We start from the raw sequence: 9,615 nt of genomic DNA, 5'->3' as shown, positions 1-9,615 counted from the left end.
GTAACTCTTTGGTACTCCGAAAAATACCCGAACCACTCAGAACCTTTCCGATATCTGAATATAGCCTTCCAATATATCAATCTTTACGTCTCAACCATTTCGAGACTCCTCGTCATGTCCGTGATCTCATATGGGGCTCCGAACAAACTTCGGTCATCAAATCACATAACTCATAATACAAATCGTCATAGAACGTTAAGCGTGTGGACCCTACGGGTTCGAGAACTATGTAGACATGACCGAGACATATCTCCGGTCAATAACCAATAGCGGAACCTAGATGCTCATATTGGCTCCTACATATTCTATGAAGATCTTTATCGGTCAAACCGCATAACAACATACGTTGTTCCCTTTGTCATTGGTATGTTATTTGCCCGAGATCCGATCGTCGGTATCATCATACCTAGTTCAATCTCATTATCGGCAAGTCTCTTTACTTGTTTCGTAATGCATCATCCCATTACTAACTCATTAGTCACATTGCTTGCAAGGCTTATAGTGATGTGCATTACCGAGAGGGCCCAGAGATACCTCTCCGACAATCGGAGTTACAAATCCTTATCTCGATCTATGCCAACTCAACAAACACCATCGGAGACACCTATAGAGCATCTTTATAATCACCCAGTTACGTTGTGATGTTTGATAGCACACTAAGTGTTCCTCCGGTATTCGGGAGTTGCATAATCTCATAGTCATAGGAACATGTATAAGTCATGAAGAAAGCAATAGCAATAAACTAGACAATCATAGTGCTAAGCTAACGGATGGGTCTTGTCCATCACACCATTCTCTAATGATGTGATCCCGTTCATCAAATGACAATACGTGTCCATGGCTAGGAAACTTAACCATCTTTGATTAACAAGCTAGTCAAGTAGAGGCATACTAGGGAAACTCTGTTTGTCTATATATTCACACATGTACTAAGTTTTCGGTCAATAAAATTCTAACATGAGTAATAAATATTTATCATGATATAAGGAAATATAATTAACAACTTTATTATTGACTCTAGGGCATATTTCCATCAGTCTCCTACTTGCACTAGAGTCAATAATCTAGTTCACACCGTCATGTGATTTCACACCAATAGTTCACATCTTTATGTGATTAGTTCACATCTTCATGTGACTAATACCCAAAGGGTTTACTATATTCAATAATATAGTTCACATCGGTATGTGATTAACACCCAAAGAGTGATCATGTTTTGATTGTGAGAGAAGTTTAGTCTAGGGTGTGCAACATTCAGATCCGTGTGTATTTTGCAAATTTCTGTGTCTACAATACTCTGCATGGAGCTACTCTAGCTAATTGCTCCCACTTTTAATATGTATCTAGATCGGTGTAAAAAGCTTGCATCGACGTAACTCTTTATGAAGAACTCTTTTATCACATCCATAACCGAGAAATATTTCCTTAGTCCTCTAAGGATAATTTTGACCGCTGTCCAGTGATCTACTCCTAGATCACTATTGTACTCCCTCGCCAAAATCATGCTAAGGTATACAATAGGTCTGGTACATAGCATAGCATACTTTATAGAACCTATTACTGAGGCATAGGGAATGACTTTTCATTCTCTTTCTATTTTCTACCGTGGCCGGGTTTTGAGTCTTTACTCAATTTCACACCTTACAACTCAGGCAAGGACTCCTTCTTTGACTGTTCCATTTTGAGCTACTTCAAAAATCTTGTCAAGGTATGTACTCATTGAAAAATCTTATCAAGCGTCTTGATCTATCTCTATAGATCCTGATGCCCAATATGTAAGCAACTTCACCGAGGTCTTTCTTTGAAAAACTCCTTTCAAACACTCTTTTATGCTTTCCAGAAAATTCTACATCATTTTCGATCAATAATATGTCATCACTACAAAAAAAAGACACATTCGTGACATTTTGGGCTGAACAAATTTTTTTCCGTCATACATATGACACTTCTATGACGATAATTGTGACAAAACCCGGTATCATCATAGATGTGGTGGGCTCCTACTTCTATGACAAAAAATCATGACAGAAAATGGGCTTTTCGTCCTGGGCGGGCCGGAGACGCAGTTGCATGACATTCTTTGGGCCGTCCATGACAGAAAAAACCATGGTAGAAGCGAGGGGGAGGAAAATTTCGAGGAGTTCCTGGTTACGGTGGGAGGTCGGGGGCCGAGCGATGCGTGTTTCTCTCGTACACGTACAAATGTGTGTGCGAGGCGTTGGCTCTAACTGAACCCGAGCGAGGCGTTGGGCTCTAACTGAACCCGAGCGATTGCACTGCAGGCTACGCGTTACTGAACCCGAGCAATCGATCGATGGCTGTTAACTGAACCCGATCAAGCGATTCCTTCGCTACTGCTGCTAACTGAAGCTGATCGATTGGATGAACAGTGAGCGTTGCGCGCGGGGGGGGGGGGGGGTTGGATGAACAGTGAGCGGTGGCGTTGCCTCTGGATGAACAAGACCCCGTGGTGTGGTGGTGGGCTGGATGAATAGGAGACGATGGAGGGGTGCCCGTGGAGGGGTGGTTGAACAGAACCCCGTGGTGTGGAGGGCTGGATGAACAGTAGATGGTCGAGATGGAGGGGTGGTTGAACAGTAGCCGGTGGAGTAGCGCGCGGTGGAGGCTGGATGAACAGGAGCTCGTGGAGGCTGGAGGAGGTCGACGGTAGCCCGTGGAGGCTGGAGGAGGTCGACGGTGGAGATGAACAGTATCCCATGGAGTCCCGTTTTGTGGTACGCCACACCCCTCCCAAGGAACAGGACCCCCGTTTCGACCGTAGCGCTCCAACACAAGTCCGTTTCGTCCGTTTTGCGGTATGCCACACCCCTCCCGATCAACAGGACCCCCGTTTCGACCGTAGGAGGTCCGTTTCGTCCGTTTTGCGGTACGCCACACCCCTCCCGATGAACAGGACCCCCGTTTCGACCGTAGGAGGTCCGTTTCCTCCGTTTTGCGGTACGCCAGACCCCTCCCGATCAATAGGACCCCGTTCCGAATGTAGGAGGTCCGTTTCCTTCGTTGTGAGGTACGCCATGCCTTGTTTCCATCGCCTGTTCCGTCCAAGCCCTCCCGATGAACACGACCATGCATTCCGTTCCGACCCAGCCAGTTGGCTCCCACGCGTTCCGTTGCCTCCCGATGAACACGACGCATTCCGTTGCCTCCCCATGAACACGACGCATTCCGTTGCCTCCCCATGAACACGACGACGGCGCTGTTTCTCCGTTCCGACCCAGCCATGTACACGAGCCCTGGCCGTACGTATGCGCGAGTAGGCGTTCGAGACCCTGCCCGTATGTACACATATGTGGCCGTATTTTCTTTCTTGCACCCTGGGCGCTGTACGTACGTGTACATGCTATGTGCACGCCTCTACTACGACACGTACGAGCCTCTACTACGACATGTGTGTGCCTCTACATCCACCAGTATATATGTACGTATACGTTCGCGACCAGAATGACAACGCTACTTACGCTTCGACCAGGTGGGTCACGACTGTCAGGCACTTCCTTGCCTGCGAAGATGTAGCTGGTGGGTCCCAGCAGTCAGGGGGGCGAATCGTTTTTTTGCCCAGACGCACTTCCTTGCGTGCGAAGATGTAGCTGGTGGGTCCCAGTAGTCAGGGGGAAATGTTTTTTTCGCGAAATACAGTGGCCCGTCCGGTGGGTCCTAGCTGTCAGCTGGAGGAATCATTATTTTCCGCGTAATAAGGAGGCACTTCATTGCTGCGGCCGTGGACCCAGCTATCATCCTCTCCACGTACAGTCCACGTCCGATGGAAGTCGTTCCTTGACCACGTTGACCACATCGCGCCGAGAGCACCAAGGCGGTGGACGACGACGAGGCCTAGGAAGGGAACGACGGAAATCCGGGGAAGACGCGGCAGTAGGAGCCCGCGCGGAGAGGAGTACGAGGGTTCACTGGTTCGGCTGCAGTGTGAGGCTGCCGTCGCCGCAGGGCCTGGCCAGCGATGGGAATAGTAGGGGGCGGTGAGGCCTCCGTGGCATCACAACCGGCCACGGGAGGCAGGAGCATGCGACACGACCGGCGCTGCTTTGGGCGTCTGGAGCAAGAAGACCAGAGGGTGAAGAAGCACTATGGCCATTGGATGGACATCGTACGGTCACTGGAGCTAGAATCGTTCATATTGACTAAAGTTGACAAAGGCCCCCGTCCCAGTGAACTTAGTAGGCCCACAAGTCAGCCTCCCACCATGGTGGGTCCCAGCTAGCAGGGGGAGCATTCATTTTTTTGTGCGTAATAAGGAGGCACTTCCGGTGGGTCCGAGCTGACAGCGGGGGAACATTTTTTTTTCACGAAATACGCTGGCCTGTCCGGTGGGTCCCAGCAGTCAGGGGGGAAACGTTTTTTTTTGCGAAATAAGGTGGCCCATCCGGTGGGTCCCTGCTGTCAGGTGGAGGAATAATTATTTTGCGCGTAATAAGGAGGCACTTCCTTGCGGCCACCTGGACCCAGCTGTCAGCCTCTCCATGTATAGTACTCTTCCGATGGAAGTCGGTCATTGACCACGTTGACTACGCCGCGCCGAGAGCACCAGGGCGGTGGTCTGGACGACGGCGAGGCCTAGGAAGGGGACGATGCGGGGCCAGGGAAGACGTAGCAGTGGAAGCCAGCGCGGAGAGGAGTACGAGGGTTCATTGGTTCGGCTGCGGTGTGAGGCTGCCGTCGCCGCAGAATAACAGGGGGTGTGGGTGAGTAGAGGGATGGCCTGGCCAGCGGTAGGAGTAGTACGGGGCGGTGAGGCCTCCGCGGCATCACAACCGGCCACGGGAGGCAGGAGCACGCGACACGGCCAGCGCTGCTTTGGGCGGCTGGAGCAAGAAGACCAGAGGTTGAAGATGCACTACGGCCGTTGGATGGACATCGTACGATCACTGCAGCTAGAATCGTTTATATTGACTAAGTTGACAAAGCCCTTGGTACGCGTCAACTTAGTAGGCCCACAGCTCGGATTTGGCAGAGAACATATAGCCCATTTGTGATTTGTAAGAATGTATAGCCCATTTTTTAATTCTAATGGAATTTACTACAGCCCATTTACAGTTTGTTAAAAGTACAGCCCAACTTCTAGCTAGGAAAACGATTAATAATTTCAAACAACCGCTCAAAACAGAATTCAAAAAAAATTCCCACGTTTTGATGGGATCCAAAATATTTTTATCCGAAATTTCTAGTCAGGTTAAATATAATTTCAAAATAAAGTTATATTACGTTAAAATCCAACGAAATATTGCGCGCGCAACAGGTAATGAAATTAAAATTTTCATATTCCAAAAATAATATAATTTTCAAACTAATTACGTGTTTGGTGCATAGTAACTATCCAGTTATTATAATTACATCCCATTTATTATTTCTTAAAGTCCATTTTCTTGTTAAGCCTAATGCATACCTCCTAGGAAAGTTTGCAGCCCAGCGGGGCGGAGAATAATAAGTTGACCCGGATATTGTGTACAACTGTCGGCCCAGTTGCATTGCTGATGTTGAAAAAAGGCCTGTGTAGTACAGTACAACCTAACATGGTTACTCAACCCACATTCAGCTACGCCGGAAAGGCCCAAACAAGGCTTCTGTATAACTTTTTGAAGTCACTGAGCTCAATTAATATCTTAAGAAAAAAGTTAGATTACAGTGGAACCTAATTAAAAGCTGTCACGAGGAAATAAATAATTCAACGGGTCCCACTTGTGCGTGCGCGCGTGTGTGTGTGCGTGTGTGTGTGTGAGAGAGAGAGAGAGAGATAGAGAGAGAGACCCATCGGTCGATGCTCGTAAATACATCTTTCAGCCATATGCATTGCTGATGCTCAGTAAACACTTATATAGTTGACACAATCATATAGAACATCATAGCACACTGAACTTGCATACAAAAATTTCACGCAGGTGGCACAATCAGGATGGAAGCAGTGGATCGCTACGGGAAGGGCTATGTTGAAACCAACGAAGTCGTACATAATGGTTCATCGTCTTTATCAATGACGGGGAAATATCTTGAATGTTGTGCAAAGAAAACAGACAGACAACACAATAAGTTCTGCTAGCACATTAAGTTGACGTACAACCCTTTCTAAAAAAAGTTCAGGTACAAAACATGTCACAATCAAATGTACTAGCATATCAGTGCTTCACACCCATAGCTCGGATCTAACTAGTATCTGACAAGATTCAGTTGTTACCTCAAATTAGAGCACATCCAGGCAGCCAGCCCTGCCTCTTCTCCCAAAGAAGCAGTGGCCTCCGCCACGCGATGGAGTAGGCCCTGTGCCATCCATCGTTCCGAGCAACACGGGGAAAGTCTGACGTTGACTCCTATAATGGACATCGTCGACGGACCCTGGCACCAGCGGCGGTGGCAGGACTTCGATTGATGGATTGACCACTTCTTCGACATGCATGGACACTCGATACAGGTACATCCCTAACGTGGTCCGCGGCGGCCTTGGTGGCGACGAATAGTACAACTCCGGTTCCTACACCGGTATCTCAACACCAATCCCCTTAGGTATGGTGGACGGTTTCTTCATCCATGCCATAACCGTCAGAGCCCAGCTGTCTGGAGGAACAAACATACTTACGAGCTCACCTCCAAGGTCGTTGATAAGCTCGTTCATGGACTCGCTGTTCCAAGCACGTCGAGGCATGCCGTGGAAGGTAAGCTTTGTTAAAAACTCAAGCTCAGAGGGAACCGAGCCCCATCCTGGGTGCCACCGATCAAAGCTCACCAGCGCGCCATCTCAGAACAAACGCCGGGAAGATTCGAACACACGACTGCAGTCGAAAGTTGTCCACAACCTGATGAAGAAATCAGCCGGTGGCGGACATACTTCGACGAGCAAGTCACTTATTTGGATGCTGTGCGCAATGCCAAGAGCTTTGACATGGTCGTCCGGTGAGACAAGAGGCCGGTCGCCGTTGATGGTTACCATCAGCACTTTACCAGCAAACTGGTCGTCAAGCGCCGCCATGCCACTGTTGAGCGACAGCACGCAGCGACCGAAGGCAGGACGAACCTTAGGATCTCCGGCTCGGAGATCCGCGTTGATCGGCGACATGATAGTGCGCTGAGTACAGGGAGTACAGGAGGGGGATTTGGGGGAACTGGAGTAGGAATCAAGATTCCAGAGGTGGGGGAGGGGCGGGAGACTGGGGATGAAAAGGTAGCATGAATTTCGAGCACGCGCCAATATTCTCTCGCCGCGCAAGCGCAGGAAAACACAGGTGGCACCCACATGTCGGCCTAAGAGTCCTTATTCTTTCTTTTTTGGAGAGCCCGGCCTTTTTTTCAGGATCTTTTGATAGCCCGGACTGAGAGTCATAATTGACCTATTTGGCATTGCGTTACTACTCGGCCCATATTCAACGACACCTCACTAGCCCAAACAAGTGTACATCATCGAAAAGACACTGAGCTCAAATTATATAACTTGAAAAAAGGAGATATACTCTGAACACTAGAGAATGGTGATGCCCTCATTTATCCCACCAGTAGTTCGAGGCAATAAACAGTTCGAAACAACGATATATACAACATTCAGACACTGACTAGTGACTACTACTGACATAAACAACAAGACATGATAGTTCATAAGAAGTCTTGCTACACCACCAAAACACACCCATCTGCAGTGCTCAGACTCTCGTGATCCAGACGAGAATGACATTCTAAATAGAAGCAACTATTACATAGTAAGAGTGACATAGACGAGGATGACCAAATGACAAGGAATATGCATAACAAAAGAAAGAACTACCCATCCAGAACCAGCAGCAAAGACAACAAAGTCATTCGAAGAGATGATCCAACACCATCATAATTTGCAGCCCCGCTTCAGCGACCAGTGATCCAGAGACACCAGTAATCCACCCTTTCGATGCAACAACCCAATTACCTATCAACCTGAAGGCTTGAACCACATCACTGCCTATCGTAATTGAGAAATCCAAGGATCAAAGTTAATCCGGATGCCTTTGTCATTCTCACCTTCTTTTGGCTGCAGGCTGTATCATTGACAATCAGGGGAGTTTGCTCCCGAACTCCTAGGGCTCGCCGTGTAGACACAGTTTTCCATAGCAAACAGAGCCTCTCTGCCATCAAGGTCCTTGCCAACGGTGATCTCTTGGTTAATGTGATAATTGAGTCCGAGAAACAGAGAGTGTGAACCAAGGCTGTTTAACCGCCTCCAACTAAAAAAATCCTAAAGGCCCGACAGGCTGGTATCCTGCTCATAGACGTAACAGCCACTGTCCGGATACTCACGTATTACACGGTGCTTGTATACAGTGGGGTTTTTGCAATATAACTTTTCCGGCTCATGTGTCCGAATGATCATCAGTCTTTTGCCGTCGTCTGATCGAGCGAGGAACCAGTTGTGCTTCCCTGTTTTTGGCAAAGGTGGTGTGATTACAAAGGGCAGTAACTGTAGGGACACTCCATCATATCTAAAAGGACAGACATTGTTAATGTAAGATCAGCATTGTTCAGAGTATGAGTAGGATAATGCAAGAAACAACATTGATATGTCCCTGTTGGAACTGGGAGGAAAATACAGGGAAATGTATACTGGGTTCGAAAATATAGAAGTGCCATGCATGGTTATACTCATGTTATCCCGCAATCGATTCTTCACAGGAAACTACCATGTCATGCATGTTATGTAATCATGTTCTGTCCTCACAAACAAATTCTTCAAGGTAACTAACAGACCATGCATTGTTATATACTCATGTTCTATGGGCAAATTTTTTGTGAGGATATTATTCTAGCCATTGATTGCTGAAGGGTGAATATAGGTATGTACACATGGTAAGCATTACAGGATTTTGATACGTCCATTTTGCATCATGCTTTTATATCAATATTTATTGCATTATGGACTGTTATTTCACTTTATTTCACAATACTAATGGTTATTCTCTCTTATTTTACAAGGTTTACATAAGGAGGGAGAATGCCGGCAGCTGGAATTCTGGGCTGGAAAAGGAGCAAATATTAGAGACCTATTCTGCACAACTCCAAAAGTCCTGAAACTCCACGGAACATCTTAAAACAAATAAAGAAAAATCCTCGCCAAAGATGAAGGCCAGGGGGCCCACACCCTGATCACGAGGGTGGGGGCGCGCCCCCCCTAGGGCGCGCCCCCTACCTCATGGGCCCCCTGGTGGCTCTCCGACATCCATCTTCTCCTATATGAATTCTTTCGATGAGAAAAAATCAGAAGGAACTTTTCAGGACGAGACTCCACCGCCATGAGGCGGAACCTTGGCGGAACCAATCTAGAGCTCCGGCAGAGCTGTTCTGCCGGGGATAATTCCCTCCGGGAGGGGGAAATCATCACCATCGTCTTCACCAACGCTCCTCTCATCGGGAGAGGGCAATCTCCATCAACATCTTCACCAGCACCATCTCATCTCCAAACCCTAGTTCATCTCTTGTATCCAATTCTTGTCTCAAAGTCCGGGATTGGTGCTAGTAGGTTGCTAGTAGTGTTGATTACTCCTTGTAGTTGATGCTAGTTGGTTTATTTGGTGGAAGATCATATGTTCAGATCCTATATGCATATTATTACCCCTCTGATTATGAACATGA

Source organism: Triticum urartu, chromosome 5A (assembly GCF_056163025.1).
Source record: "Triticum urartu cultivar PI428250 chromosome 5A, HENAU_Tu73, whole genome shotgun sequence".
Lineage (NCBI taxonomy): Eukaryota > Viridiplantae > Streptophyta > Magnoliopsida > Poales > Poaceae > Triticum > Triticum urartu.
Note: the sequence above shows the minus strand (reverse complement) of the source record.